This window comes from Astyanax mexicanus, unplaced genomic scaffold, assembly GCF_023375975.1.
Source record: "Astyanax mexicanus isolate ESR-SI-001 unplaced genomic scaffold, AstMex3_surface scaffold_32, whole genome shotgun sequence".
NCBI classification, from domain to species: Eukaryota; Metazoa; Chordata; class Actinopteri; order Characiformes; family Acestrorhamphidae; genus Astyanax; species Astyanax mexicanus.
Genome location: NW_026040042.1, coordinates 1,649,458 through 1,665,882, shown reverse-complemented (window position 1 = coordinate 1,665,882; position 16,425 = coordinate 1,649,458). Strand labels below are relative to the sequence as shown.

The window sequence follows — 16,425 nt, the reverse complement described above, 5'->3', positions numbered from 1 at the left end:
GATAATGGGCTTAATGACCGCCAATTTAAGAGAATTGGGTACGTAGCCCATGCTAAGCGATGAATTTACTATTTCTAGTAATGATTTTCCCACCTTTGGCAGTGCCTGTTTCAATAATTGTGTGGGTACTGGATCTAATATACATGATGTTGATTTTGATGAGTTAATTACACTAAGTAAATCTTTTTCTGTAACCGGGCTGAAACACTCTAGGTGTGCTTCAGAGCTGGAGCAGCATTCATCGATATCTATAAGTAAATTTTGGGGGTGATATTGAATTTTTTGCTAAATGATATTAATTTTATCATCAAAGAACTTCATGAAATCATTACTATTAATGTCGACAGGGATAACGGAGCTAGTTTGTTTTTGACTGCCGGTGACTTTAGCCACAGTAGTGAAAAGGAATCTAGGATTGTCTCTATTTTTCTCAATAAGCGATGAAATATACTGGGATTTTGTTTTAATTAGGGCTTTTTTGTAGTCTGTGAGACTATGCTGCCATGCTAGCCGGAAAAATTCTAGTTTTGTGTGTCGCCATTTACGTTCAAAGTTACGAGCGGTTTGTTTTAATGTACGTGTGTGGTCATTATACCAAGGTGCTAGCTTTTTATCCCTGATTTGTTTTATTTTTGTCTGCGCTACGCGGTCAAGGTTAGAGCGGAGCACAGTTTGTAGATTTTCTGTTTTGTGCTCGAGATCATGCTCATAGGACGGAAGGGAGATGGTTAAGTCGGGGAGTTTATTTACAAATTCATTAGCAATTGCGGTTGTTATTTTACGCTTGCTGATATAGCGGGGCGGGAGGAGGATATTTTGATTAAAAACTATTTCAAACATAATTAGATAATGATCGGATATTGAGTCATGTTGAGAAAGAGTAACTATATTCTCAGCCTCAATACCCAGTGTCAAAACTAAGTCTAATGTATGACTACATCGGTGAGTGGGGCCAATTACATTTTGTTTAAAGCCTAGAGCATCTAAAACTGATTTAAATGCAATTTTTAGTGGATCCTGATCCTTTTCAAAGTGGATATTAAAGTCTCCAACAATTATGATCTTATCAGAAAGAAGAATTACTGCTGCTAGAAAGTCAGCAAATTCACTAATAAAATTTGAGTATGGTCCAGGAGGACGATACAGTGTTATAAGCAGAAACGAATGCTGCGTTTTGGAAGCAGGAGACGGGCCTGCTACTTTAAGACTAAGAACTTCAAACGACTTAGCATCCAATTGTGAGTTTTGAGATATACCTAACATTGAGTCATAGATTGTGACAACACCACCGCCACGACCAGAGCTGCGTGGGTAACTGAAATAGCTAAAACCTGGGGGGGTAGACTCATTTAAAGCGATATATTCATCAGGTTTAATCCAGGTTTCACACAGACATTAAGGTGATTATCATTAATAATATCATTAACAATAACTGATTTTGGTGCTAGCGATCTTATATTTAATAGCCCTAGTTTCATACGGACGCTGCTGGTACTCTGAGAGACAGATGCTGTTGTTTTAATTTTAATAAGATTATTAAAACAGATTTTCTGAGTTTTTCGGTTTCGAGCGACACGGGGGACAGACACAGTCTCAATCCTACAAGGTAAAAATGCACTTGTATCTGAAAAAGGCACATAATTAAAACTCACAGCCTTATGCACAGGAAAGTGGCAAGATAACTCATTAGAACAATGTATATTACTAAACTGCCCATTACTTAGACCACTAACCTGGCCGGTATGACTGGTTAGAACCAGTCAGTACCGGCGTAGCACCGCCTCAATGTTACCAGAGAGGACGGTGGATCCCAGGCGGCTGGGGTGAAGCCCGTCTCGGTGGAAGAGGGCTGGACGTTCCCGAAAACTCTCCCAGTTGTCCACGTAGCCAACTCCACTAGCAGAGCACCAGTCCCGCAGCCAGCAGTGGAGAGCGTAGAGGCGGCTGAACGGCTGGCTCCCACGGCGGTAGGTGGGCATCGGACCAGAGATGAGGAGGCGGGCGCGGGTCAGTCTGCGAGCGGTATCCAGAAGAGTGCGAAAGTGCTCCTTCAGGACCTCACTGCGCCGGGCGGACGTGTCGTTGGTACCCACATGCAGGATGACGGTGCCGGGGCCCCGCGATGCCGAAGCACCGTAGGAAGCCGCCGGGCGACGTCCAGGACCCGAGCTCCTGGAAAACACGACACTGCAGCATTACCCTTAGCGTTAGACACCTTTAAATGCCTAACAATGGAATCTCCGACAATGAGGGTACTGCCCTTATCTGTTTTCCTCAGGGCTGGGGGAGGTGAAGGAGGCGACGGCGACGAGCTGAGGACCTCAAACCGGTTTGCGGAGGCAAAATCCGGCTGAGAAGGTAGGGGGGAAACCCGCTTTCCTCGGCCGCGCTGCCGCTCCCAGGCCCCTCCCGGAGCGGGGGTGAAGCAAACGACCGCCGGGGTCCGCCGCGCCGGCAGCACCGGGTTGGAGACGGCCGCGAAGGCGGCGTCGCGGGATTCCTCCAGCCTCGTCCTCTGCCTGTGGAGCTCCGACTGCCTCTCGAGCAGGCGGTGGATCTGCTGATCCAGACGGACGAGCTCCTCGCTGAGTGTCAGGAGAGCACGATCCTCCGCACACGCCATTACCTCGAAGTAAGCACAAAACACACAAAAAACAACGGCAAAAATCGATAAATAACACAAAAATAATGGCTACCTGAGGCATTTTATAAGTTTAGGAAGGTTATAAGACGGTTAAAAGTTAATAAGTAGTAGAAAACGTAAACAAATAGCTAAAACAGAGAGGAGTTAAACAAACAGCAAGCAGGTACGCAGGCCGGAAGTTGCGTTACTCACCGCGTCACATCAGCTGATTCTGTCCCCCGCTTCTAAATCTCACAGTGAGGGGGAGGGGCTTCCCTCCCACCTGCACACTGACTCGCCTCTGCGCCGCAAAACCAGCAAGCTGATTGGCTGTTTCTACTGAGAGGCGGAACTTAATTCCTTACTCGGCTCCGTGATTGGCGCTAAGAGATTTCCCATTCACACAGCGGTCACTGACTCCTCATTAATAGCACAGCTGAACTGAGTGAAACGATATCATTTTGGGGGGACAAATCCACCTGTTTCTAATATTGGGTGGGACATGTCCCACCCATCCCCCCGGTTCCTACACCAATGATGTAAAGGGTGGGTTTGTGCTGCTGTTTGTTCACGTGTGTGGAGTAAACAGGAACAGATATTATTTATATTCTGGAGGTTACAGCACTGTGTATTCCTCACACTATGGTATAATAATCCCACTTGGAACAAACGACGATATGGCCAAAATCTATATCACGATATATACCTTAATTTCAGTCGATACAATATAATTTCCATATTGATATAAATACTTTGAAGGCCTCAGAAAAACTGCTAGGAATAAATGGAATGCAATGGAAATCTGTACCTGCTACTGTCTGAAAATTTAATGTAAGTTTTTGAAGCCTCCTCTCACAAAACTATAGAATAGTATATAACACTTCATATAATAAAACATTTCTAAATAAATCAATGCTCACTTTTATTTGCATATAGCAAAATAAAATCATGACATCCCTGTCAAACACAAACCTATAACCTATATACATATTACCAATATAAATAACTTTAAATTATAACAGAGGCTTTTTATTCTTTTGTAAACAAATTTAACAGATCAAAATAAAAATGCTTCAACCAGGATAAAGAATGCAAAAGGCCTTCATGCACATAAAAGGAACATGATAACCGTAAAATAATCAAACCTACAAAATAATCATAAACTATAAAATCGCTTCAGTCAGAATAAGGAAAATATTGTATGTACCGGAACGGCTCAGTTAGAGTCATTTTAGACATTTTAGATGCAGAGTGGACGAAGCGGATCCAAGCATAGCCTAGTGTAGCCGAGCCTATCTGTCTACATGCCTTTGTGATTTCGTCATCACGCACTGATGTAGCCCGGCTACGGAGGCTCTGCAGTGAAACGCCTGTCCGTGACAGATTCTGTAAATAATACATATCGATATGACACAAATGATATCACCGTTATTGAAACATTTCTTATCGTGATAAATACCGATATCTAATTATTGTCCAGGCCTAATTTGCCCACTCTCAAAAAGACTGTGTGTGTGTGTGTGTGTGTTTGTGTGTTATTGTTACTGAGTGTAAGAGTAAGTTTTAAATGTGAAGATCTGGCCTCAGCTCCAACTCTATGAAGTTAAATTGGGGTCTTTTTTTCACGAAAAAAAAAATATATAATATCACATTCTGGTATAAGAAAATGTCTTTCTATGTTTTGTTTTTTTTTTGCTATTATTCTATTTTTTGTACTTGTGTGTATCTGAATATAAGTCTAATCCCCCCAGGGAGAGCAATAAATTATTTTTTTATGTTATGTTCTGCAGTTACACTATTATCTTAATTTATCTACATTACATTGAAGTCTAAAATAAACTTGGAGGTCATTCTGGGTTTTTCCTTTTTATTCAGAGTGTTTGCACAGTGTTGTATTAATGGGGCTTTTTACTGTTAAAATCCGCCATCTACAGGTGGCCGCATGTAACTGCAGCAAGCATGCTGATGAAAAAGAAGCCAAATTTAGCCTCTTGCTCAATTTAAAAACTGACAACAACAATATTATATAATTTAATAATTATGTGTATGTAAAATTCATTATTAGCATTAACTTATGAACTGTAAATAGCTGTAGTTGAGCCTGGTTAGCTCGGTCAGGACGGCCGGATAAACTGGCCGGCCTCCAGCATTACATATAGCTACAGAGGCTCCAGCTGATAACGTTAATCCTCCATAACCCGCCTTTCCATTTTGGCCACGCCCCTCTCCTCTCCCCACATCAAAAAGGGGTCAAAATAAACTTGCAAAAATGGAGGAACGCAAAGGAGGGAAAGTATTGCAAAAAGAAAAAAGAATCACAAAATGCAAAGAAAAAGTATTGTTGCAAAAGATTTATCAAAAAAATGAAAAAAAATGTGAAAAGTGAAAAAAGGTCATTTATGTTCTCTTCTTTGTTTGCAATATTAGATTATTTTTGCAATGTGTGGACATTTTTTTCGTGATTGTTTTATTTTCTTGTCAGCATTGAAGACAATATGACTGCATAAATCTCCTCAACTCTGAGAGAACTGAACCTGAGTAATAATGAACTGCAGGATTCAGGAGTGAAGCTGTAGTAGTTTCTGTAACACTATAGGAGAGAATTTTCTTCTACACAAAGTAACAGAGTGATTTATTTATTCATCTTTAACTCAGAGATTTTACAGATCCTGTGAGTCGCAGCATTCTCCTGCATATTGATAGTGTCTCCCTGACAGACACAAATCATGTACAGTATCCTGCAAATCAGTATATCGAGCTGCTCATGCACATTTTTAGCAACAGATCGAGAGAGTGATGCACATTCAGGTCTCTTCTTGTGCTCAGTAGAACTATCAGTGTTCTCTGTGGGTGGAATTTACACTGCTCTCTTTGGCAGTGTTTAATGTAGTTCTACAGGTCAATAGCAGAGGGTTGGAATGCAGGGTATATAAAATCCAATACTAATGCCTGTCTTACCCTGTGTTTGTCTATATGATGTTAATGACTGTAAGACATGTTAATATACGTTTACAGGTCTGATTCTTTCACAGGTATAGTTAAGCTTATTTATACTTGCTCCTACAACATTGTTAGGAGCTAGTGGGGGTTGGGTGTATGGGGGGGGTGTAAATATAACTGTACACTCATCTGTTGCACTTTTCACTCCTTCTCTCTGCAGGCTGATGAACTGCAGTATTACAGAAGAAGGCTGTGCTGCTTTAGCTTCAGCTCTGAAATCAAACCCCTCACACCTGAGAGAGCTGGATCTGAAACTCAATAATCCAGGAGAGTCAGGAAAGAAGCTGCTCTCTGATCTACAGAAGGATCCTCACTTTAAACTGGAGACACTATAGTGAGTTACTGAATTACTGTCTCTGAAACACACACACACACACAGACGCACACACACACACACACACACAATTGTTGTTCACCTACAGTGTTTTAGAGTTGGGTTAAGGTTAACTTGTTAAGGTAATATTATATACAGTGGACTGGTAGAATTCTACCCAAAATGCATTAATCAATGGTGATTTTGATTTGATGAAATAAAAACAGTATGTTTGGTTTATTACTGAGTTCATGGTTGGGCAGTGTTGCTAAGCTACCATTGTTTGTAGCTGAGAGTCAGGTGCTGTTTTTTAAAGGGAGGAGGTGTTTGATTGACCTGCAGAACAAACCAGATCAGACCGTTATTTTAGTGACGTTTAGGGTGAAAACAGACCTGTGTGAAACAGAGTGTGTTACTGTGATTCACAGTCACTGGAAATATTGTATCAACTTCAATCAAACCTGTTTAACTTTTAAACACAGGATAAACTTCACAGCCTTTTCTCAGTGCAGTGAGAATATATTACTCTCTAAGACTCTTTATTGTGACTCTGTGTAGAGAAGCAGCACAAAATTAAACATTTAGCTTAATTAACAAACCATATAATTTTAATATAGTTTTATCAGATATGTATTTTACCATATAGGAAAGAGGGTTATTGTCTTCAGTATATAATTTATAATTAATCATATAATACATTGTTAATTTAGTAGTTGTACTAGAAATAACGCAAAGTCTCCATCTCTACAGTGTAGAGTGTGAAGTGTTTGGTATGTGAGTGTGTGGTTTTATAGGATTAAGCTGTAGTTTGTTTGATGAAGCTGTTCTGAATCACCTTGTGTGTGGAACTGTGCTCAGTGAGTTTCAGTCAGACAGAGAATGAGAGTTTTAGATTTAGAGGATTTTATGAAATTTCTGTTGCTAATAAGGTGAGTGCTGAGAGTAAGTGTGTGTTCATGTCTCATCATTCTGTTCTGTTTTCTGCTTTCCAGCTTCTCAGATGATGACCTGTACTGATAGGGCAGTCTGGGCTTTTCATCAGCTCTTCATTCAGCACTTCTGTGGAGTTTAGAAGCTTCCAAAATGTTCATATGAGCTGAAGTGAGATCCGGCTGTTCAGCAGCTGGAATAGCTGAACTAAACAGTAACAGATCATTATCAGAACAGCTCTAATCTTCTTATCAGAGTGGAAATAGAACCTTGTTGATTTCTATATTGTGGAGTTTAGTAGGAAAGTGGGAGTCTTGTCTGTCAGAAACTGAAATTTTCACAGATGATATTTTGGTTGCAGAAGATTCTTAATTCCTACTGAAAGTCAGTGAGAGGTAGAGCAGCATTTTCAGACTCTTGGGTAAATACCCCGAGCTCTAAATCATTGGCTGTGCTAAAATGTGGTGTGGAATCTGGTTTAGAGAGCTCTGAATCTACACATACAGTATAGTACACTTTTATATTCTGTATAGCAGGCAGAGCAGTGAGGGTTAACCAGTCGACAGTGATCAGTTCAGCACTGTCTTATACTTTTATCATGTTGTTTAAATCAATAAGAAATGTGTGAAAACCATACTCATTTTTTTACTTTTTCAGAGCCTTAAAATGTGTTTTATTTCATTTTAAACTCATTTTGTCAGAAACAGGAGCTGAAAATGAGCTTCAGCTAGAATTCCTGTAAACATTACATATATTGTATTTTGTGTAACAGTGTTTATTTGTATTGTCCCTGTACAATATGTAAATAAATACATAGAGGTTAATCAAACCCAACAATTGTTGTGTTTAATTTTTACATTTTATATCTACCCTGTAATTCACTTTATTAGAAAAAATATTTAGCTAGAGCTTTCTAAAAAAATATTCTTAATAAAAACATAAAAAAAATATGTTCTAGTTTTTCTGGATGTTTGGAGTTAAATTAATGAAATGAACGATTCTGATATACTGTATATATCTATAAATTGAGCAATATTATAATTCCATGAGTAGATACTATGCAGGATTTTTAAATGTACTTCTATGATTTTATTATAAATACAAAATGTATATAAAGGGAGTGGCCAAGATTTCCTCCAAAATATCTTTTAAAACAAGAATTCAATATATGATTTCCCATGTGGTATAATTTTTCTTTTGTTATAGAATACTTCCCTAATATACAATATTTATTAGAACACTTTTCACTTCTGAAGTTTTGACAATTAAAGCAAATAAAGCAAAGGTTTAAACTTGGAGACGGTATAAAATAGCATATGAGAAATTTGTGATCCTGTCAATCAAACGCTGCGGGGGCGGGGCTAAAGGGTTCCGCCCCTTTAGAAGGTTCTGGAATTGGTAACTGACCCCAGAGCTCCACATTCAGACGCTGGTCCAGGTGAGGAATAATATTTCACTATTTTTAAGTAGATATTTGCAGTGTTTAATACAGTACATGTACAGCGGGTCTTTTAATATAAATATTATCATGTTTTCTGTTCTGTATTAAAGATAATTAGCCTGCTAGCTAGCTATGTGTTATGCTACAGCAGAAGCTAACGTGCTAACGCCAGTGCTAGACCAGTCCTGTTCCACGGTAAAGATGAGGGTCGGTGGGGCTCGTCATTAACTTTAACGATAATTAGATTAAAATAGTTCTGACTCGGCTGAATAAAACCCAGTAAAAATGTAATAATGTGTTTCTTAATTCAGCTGTATGTACCAATAAACGCTAAGCTAGGTAGGTTAGCTAACTATCCAAACGGTTTCTGAAGTGAGCTGTTTTTATGTTTTCCCCACGTTTAGAATATTTAACGTTACTAATAACTTCTTACAAACTCCAGATAAATATTCTGGAATAAAACACTGTAGTGAATATTAGCAGTATGTTGTGTATTTAGCTCTTTATATAATGTCTAGGTTAGAGTGTATAATACGCAGCTCCTGCCGCTCCAGTTTCTTCATACCTTGGATTTTTGCTCGTTGAGTAAATTAGCCATTAGCTATATTGAGGTACATTTGTTAGCTATATTTAACTTATAGTCCTGTGTATTAATAGTCTGAGGCTTGATTTAGAAACTGTCAGTAGCATATTTTACTGTAAAATTAAATACTATAACTAACGATTGTTTTACGGTTGTAGAAAGTAGTTAATTTACACAGATAGTTAATTTAACTAGATTTTTAGCTCTTTTTTTTACACAAACTCTTAAACTGTTTTTAGAAGATGTTGGTAGGAAAGGACAGAATGTCAGTCAGACATGCTAATACTTGGTTAATTTGCTTCGGCCGTCTTCTTTTATAATAAATTTGTTACAGAAGTTTGCCTGTGCTCCACATCATCATACAGGCAGTGGTGAAATAATACAGACAAATTGAAAACAGAATATTTCTTAATAATTTATCTTCAGTTTTCTGGTTGTTAGTTCCCATATTTACAGTATTTAGTGACTGAGAATTTAAACTCTTTAAAAGAATATGGTTCTGTAAAAAAATCTAATTTACACAATTTTCTTCTTACCCCACATGTACTCTAGTTTTATAAAACAAATTACAGCCATAAATACTCCATATACTATCCAAGATCAGTCCTCTGAAGCCATGCTGTTTAAAATGACTTCCCCTAGCCCAGGGGTCACTAATAGGTGGACCGCGGTCCGGGTCCGGACCCAGACCGATAAACTGCTGAGAAGGATTTAATTCTGACCGTGTTCATTTAAAGCGGCGGAACGTTTATTGTCTTTATGGTTTACGTGCTTTACAGCGCAGTAAGCTTTACCGAGACAAGAGTGCAAAATATTCCACCTTACTCCACCTGATCAGAAACTCCTCAGCAAGAAAAAAAACTCCCTCGCTCGCAGGCGCTCTCTCGCTTTACTCCCAAAACAACCCTGTCAACTCCCCCCATCAGTTTTACCCACAACATAATAAAGTATGTTACAGTAATAATATTAAATAAAATAAAACTGCTGTTTTAAAAAAAAAAAAACGCTGATATTTTGGTCAAGTTCAGCAAACATTTCTCCATATATTGTACGATTTATCATTCATGTAATTATTATTAGGACAGACTGGCCTAAATCTAATATAAATAAAATCAAATAGAATAAATATAGCATTTTGAAGCAAAGTGAACATACAGATTCACATTATTAGACTCGATATGTTAAATTATTGAGGGTGTTTCCATTTATTTTATGATGGTTGATAATGTAATTATTGTGACAGGCCTATTTAAAACAATAAATATTGTTGAAATATACTAGTATGTGTAATTTGTTTTGTCTTTCAGTTGTTGATAAAACACTGACAGAACTACTATAGGCTTCTTCAGTAAACAGAATAAAACACTGAATTAAAACATAAATTAACATTGGTGACGGTCCGGACCATAGCCTGATGACATTTTCTCTAACTGGACCAAACTGAATTCTAATTAAATACCCCTGCCCTAGCCCTTTAACTGGACATGAAACACTACATGTAGTTAGAACAATTCAATAGAGTCCTATTCAAAAAAAAAAAAAAAAAAAACTCCTTATAGGTTTAACAGTGTCAGGGAAGCTGAATAAAAATATAATTATTAATTATTTTAAAGGGCCCTTTAAAAAAAGTGTAGCACCATGTTGTCCTAGTGCTAAATGTGACATCATGCCTCAGTAAACCTTCATTAGTTTACATTACGTTAGATAACTCTGTGGAAAATGAGCAAAAGAGGCAAAATATTATATCAATGCAAAGGAGATCACTTTTGTATTTCCCCTGGATCTAGCAATGTATGGAGGACCAAAACTGACCAAAAAATAAATGAATGCAGAAATAAATATATTAGAAAATAAATAAATGCAGAAATAGATAAATCGGAAAATAAATGAATGCAGAAATAAATACATTGCAAAAAAAAAATGAATGCAGAAATAAATGGTTATGTAAATAAATAAATGAATCAAAAGAAAAATTAAACAATGTTAATAAAGAAACCCATAAATAACAAATTATTATTATATTTATTTTTATGTATATGTATTTATTTTTATATTAATTATAATTATTCTTTACCGTTTTGAGTGATTTACTTACGTTTTTATTTATTTATTAATTTATTTTTAATTTTGGCAGTTTTGGTCCTCCATAGCAATGAATTTTATACAGTAATAAAACACAGTAAAAAAGATGGTGTACTTTATATCTTGTCTGTTAATCAGACAGTGGTTGTTGAGCGTTGCTGCGTGATGCTGTGATTTGCTCTTTGTAAATAAGGACTTTGTGGAGGACAGGGTGCTGGTAGTTGGGTGGAGTAATAAGCTGAAGTTGGAGGACGCCCCTCCATGTTCGGTTCTTCTTCTTATGCGTTTGGGTGAACTGACTGTCCGACCCAGAGTACTATAACAGAAGAGTCTGTGCGCCGCGAGGAAAGAGCCCAACAGCGCCACCTATCAGAGCAGAGAGAGGAGTGACGAGCAATGTGGAGAAAAACCACATAACCAGACTAACCAGCACTGTCCTAAACTCACTTCTATCAGAACAGAGCTCCTTTTACAGGTTTTACATTTTATAGATTAAAAAAGAATTTTAAAAAGTTAGTTTGGACAGTAAGAACAGCTGAAAACTCCACAACTGTGATCAAGTGTAGGATTGTGATGTTTGAGTGCAGCTAGCCAACGCTGAGGAACTGCTTTAATTATAACAGATAAATTTATGTTAAAGTTTGTGTTAATCTTGATATAATAGGAATCTTTCTGTTCAGTTGGAATCTAATTGTGTATTAATGTTTTAATGAAACATCTATAAACATGTTTTGAGTGCATGTGTTTGGTAAGGTCACGAGTGACTCAGACTTATTCTGTTTTATATTTTTAGATAATGGCTTTTGTAAGAGCAGTATGGGGTGAAAATGGTGTGAAAATGGAGGGTTTTCTCTCCAGTCGATGGATTGACCATGAAAAGAAGGAAGTAAGATGGTCTAGAAGGGGGCAGGTCTCTGCATTTAATAAAAAATAAAAAGTCAGAGCCTGAAGAGACGGGTTCAGCTTTCAACTTGTAAAACAGAAGATGAATCAGGTAAATATTAATAATATAATCATAATAGTATATGTATAGTAATGTTATGAGCAGTCAGTTATTATTTTATTATTTTTAATAGTAGATGTAGAGCAGGAATGTCATGATTATGACTAAACTACTGGCCAGTCAGACAGTGAAACTGAGGAGCCTCTAGGAAAGAGAAAAAAGAAAGTAAAGATTTTTGAGGATTTTATTTAAGGTACTGTCCTCTCTCTCACACGAGCTCATTTTACAGTTTCTTTATAAGGATGTGTGTTACTGTATTTTATAACCCATGGAAGATTCATCAGCTCCAGGTCAGCAGTGTTAGAGCAGAGGAAACTGAAGAACACACATTTCAGCTCTTAGAGTGGGAGATGTGAGGAACTCAGAGCAGAATAAAGAGTTTACAGATATGATCCATATATGCAGGAATATGTTTATATTAAACATCAACCATCAGAGAGACTCAACAAAGCTGTTCTTACAGTTTTTAATGAGACAAACTTCTCTGATATTTTAAGAACACTTGTGACTCAAATATTTTAGACAAAGAGAGATCAGAACACAAACCAAACAGTTTTTTAAAGAATATAATTAAAGTTAAATTATTTGTATTACAATAATATATGTCAGCTATGTGTATGAATGTATTCATGTATATATGTTTTTTGTTGTTGTTTATTAATTAATATTTTAATACACTTTGTTCTTCAGCTCGGCTCACAGGATATAACATACTTATAGTTAAAAATGAGACATTCCTTGTTTCTTTTTACTGTATTTATGTTTATTTGTATCTGTTCATATATCATATGTGGGGCTTTTTTTCAGGTTAAAACACTCATAATGCTGAGATACATAGATTAGTGTAATTTGCTTTGGTGCCTAAAACTTTTGCACAGTACTGTATATATTTTAAAAAGTTATAGTGTAATTCCTCCATTCATCCACAGTTAAACACTGTGTTCTGATTGGTCAAGAAACACATCACTCCTCTTTCTTCAACCTATAAAAAGCCTTTCAGCGCTTCCTCCTATAGTGAGGAACTGATCCAGTTTAAACCGGTTTAAAGTGAAAGTGAAATCTTCAGCAGCTTCTGTTTAGATGAGAGAAGAAGGTGAAGAGCGTTTGGATAAAAAGCACAGAGGTAAAAACTGAAGCTTTAATACTAGAATTTACTGTCTGATCTGATATTAAAGAGTTTTAGACACAAAGAGAACAGAAATACATAGAAATATTTCAGATAACAACTTTAAGGTGAAGGAAATACATGGTTTTAACTGTGTGTATGTGTGTGTGTGTGTGTGTGTGTGTGTGTGTGTGTGTGTGTGTGTGTGTGTTTGCAGGATTAAATGTAAAAAAGGTCTAAGATGAGCTCCAAAATGAGCATCTCTGGGGAACAGGACACACAGGAAGCTGAGAGGTGAGAGAATAATGTGACTAAAAGTAAAATGAGCATGTTTTCATGTTTTAGTTGGAAGTTCCTATGCAGCATCTTATTCAGTATTTCTGTTCCACCTTACAAAAATAGCAATACCAGTAGATTATTCAACCAATTGAACCTTGAGTGCACTATTGCAAAATTTAACACAGTTCTATTACATTTATATTACAATTGTCTATGGAGTACCACAGGGTCTTGTCTTAGGGCTTAAAAATAATGTTAATTATTGCACTTATAACAGGAAATAACTAAATTGTGGTCATGTATAAGCAACAGAAGTGTACAATGTTTCTTGTCCTAGTATTTGACCTTTTCTTTGATTGTCATCCACTTATACCTACAGAGTAATGAATGTAAATACTTTTGGCACCTTTGTTCCTCTTCCTTATCCTGACCCAACTCTTCCTCTCTCCCTTGTCCTGGTTTAACTCCACCTTTTCCTGGAGTAACTATTACTTTCCCTCCATCCAGAGATATTTTCTTTCTTTTTCTCTCTCTCTCTCTCTCTCTCTCTCTCTCTCTCTCTCTCTCTCTCTCTCTATGAGCTCCAATAGCTACACTGGCCACACTCAGTCCAAAACAAAAATCCTCTTTTTTATGTGTTCATGTCACTGACAGCATTATGTCTAATGCTAAAATCCAGTTCCAGCTCTGATTGTCTTATCATAGTCTTTTATTTATTATTAATAATGTGTAAATTCAAATTTGTGTATTAGTTATAATAGATTTACACATGCTATTGTTGTAAAAACAGCAGTTATATACTGTATTTAAGGTTTGTAACATGAGATATTTAACATTAGCATGCTGTATTAAAGCAATTGTAAATAATATTATCTGCTAATACATTACTGAAACCAAGTGTCTTCTGAAAATAAGTATATGTATCACTTATGGTTCAGTGTGTATTGTGTAATTTAAATATTACAAAATGTCAAGCCGTGTTAGACTACCTGAGTATAAAGAAAGTAAAGGAGAGGCTGTGCTGCATATCTCTGCATGTTCAGACAGAGTCTCACCTAGTTAGACAGGTAGGTGAAAAGTGTTCTGATTGGACAAGAAACATGTTACGCCCCCATCTTTAACCTTAAAACACCTTTGTTTACTCTTTAGGTGAGGACCTAATCCAGATCAAACTGGCTGAAATCTTCATCTGTTCAGCAGCGTCTGTTTAGCTGAGAGAAGATCATGAAGAACTTTGGATAAGAGGCACAGAGGTAGATACTATAGCTTCATCTACTATCTGTAATCCTTTTCTCATTCTTTATAAAACTCAAAATAAAGGTACAGGATGTAAATTTAAGTATATTCTATGACTCTTCTGCTAAAACCACTCTACTGGCTTCCTGAAAAAAACAGATACAACTTTTTAGCTGTATTTTGGCTGTAAAACATCAGCTTAAGTCTTCCATCTCTGTTCTCCTGATAAATCCTTCCATAAATCTCTTTATGTCTGTAAGGTTAGCTCTTACTCTTTCAGTGGTGGAACAAACTTCTCCATACAAAATATAGAATTGATTCCCAAATATTCTCAAAAGTAAAAGGTTACAGATATTGTCTGAGAGGCTCCAGACTCCAGAAAGTAAAAAGTGAAAGTGAAATCTTGAGAGGGGTCTGTGTGCAACAGGGGCTTCACAGTGCACATGCACTACCAAGCCCCGGAAATGCACTCTCAAGCCCGAAGTTGTTGCACTGTGGGTGGACTTGTTTCTTTTGGCCTTTTATGTGCAATGCATTTCTTTCATTTCACCACTTTTAGTCAGTGTCTATGTTTAGTCATACTGTTACGCTGCAGATAGCGAGTTAGCTTGGTTAGCGGTTAGGTATGCTAGTTAGCCAACCTAACCAGTTAGCTTCTTGCTACTGTTATAACTGACATGAATGAGCAAAATGTGCTTAGCGCTAGCTAGCTAGCTACTCATAGAAGCTAAAACAATCTACCTGAAACGTTCATACATTTACATTTTAATAAGTAGTTAGCTACTTGGCTAAAGTGATATCAGCACACAATTTACCCACATGTTCATACTGATCTCTTATAGTAAGAAATAGAACCTCGTGGACACAAATTTATCTGCGTTTTTATGAACTCCCTAAGTGACATACTGAACATCTTGAGAGCATCACAGGACACCGTGTGAATGTGTGATCATCTGACCTTTTTTACATAAAACTATAAGTGTGCTGGAGATAATACTAAATATTTTTAAAAGTGTATTTTTTTTTCAGTCCATCAGGTATTTAACCTTAAAATATCTAGGCATGTGCTATTGTATAACAATACGAAATAAATGCATAAATTAATTTAACCGATTTAATTTACAAGAAAATCTAAAATACAACACACGTTATAGATAAGTCGTTTATTCATATTAATAGCTCTACTCTGTTCTCCAGCTGTATTGGTCTCTATTTGCTAATTAATAGATACAATCCGCAGAATACTTATCATTTACAGGCATTATTTACATATGCTAGATAATGCCACAGCTGTTACCATTTGTATAATCACACTACGGATTTAAAAACTCTTATAATTCTTCAGAAGTGTAAAATCAAATCTTACGCATACAAACACTGTCACACATGTCCTCGCATTCTCAAGCTCACACCCACACCTGATTTCATTAGCCACTGAAGGTTTGGGGCTTGAGAGTGCATTTCTGGGGTTTGGAGGTGCGTGTGCACTGTGAAGCCCCTGTTGCACACAGACAGTCTTGGAAATCTTCAGCAGCTTCTGTTTAGATGAGAGAAGAAGGTGAAGAGCGTTTGGATAAAATGCACAGAGGTAAAAACTGAAGCTTTAATACTAGAATTTACTGTCTGACTAAAAGCGTTTTAGACTCAGAGAGAAGAACTTTACATTACTTTAAAGAGGAAGTCAGTATTGATGTGTGTGTGTGTGTGTGTGTGTGTGTGTGTTTACAGGATTAGGTGTAATCTGAAGGAGGAAGATGAGCTCCAAAATGAGTGTCTCTGGGGAACAGGACACACAGGAAGCTGAGAGGTGAGAGAATAATGTGATTGGGT

General features: G+C 37.0%; 1 protein-coding gene and 1 long non-coding RNA gene across 2 annotated transcripts in view; one reads left to right on the top strand and one right to left on the bottom strand.

Moving 5' to 3' along the window:
- The window catches only part of LOC111188312 (NACHT, LRR and PYD domains-containing protein 12-like), a 1,256,108-nt gene that overhangs the window by 1,060,840 nt on the left and 178,843 nt on the right, over positions 1–16,425 (top strand). The window lies entirely within an intron of this gene.
- Positions 1–16,425, bottom strand: part of LOC125789922 (uncharacterized) — a 286,929-nt gene that overhangs the window by 141,495 nt on the left and 129,009 nt on the right. Inside the window, exon 2 of the long non-coding RNA XR_007429940.1 lies at positions 4,050–4,825. This is a non-coding gene — a long non-coding RNA (uncharacterized LOC125789922). The remainder of the gene's footprint in view (positions 1–4,049; positions 4,826–16,425) is intronic.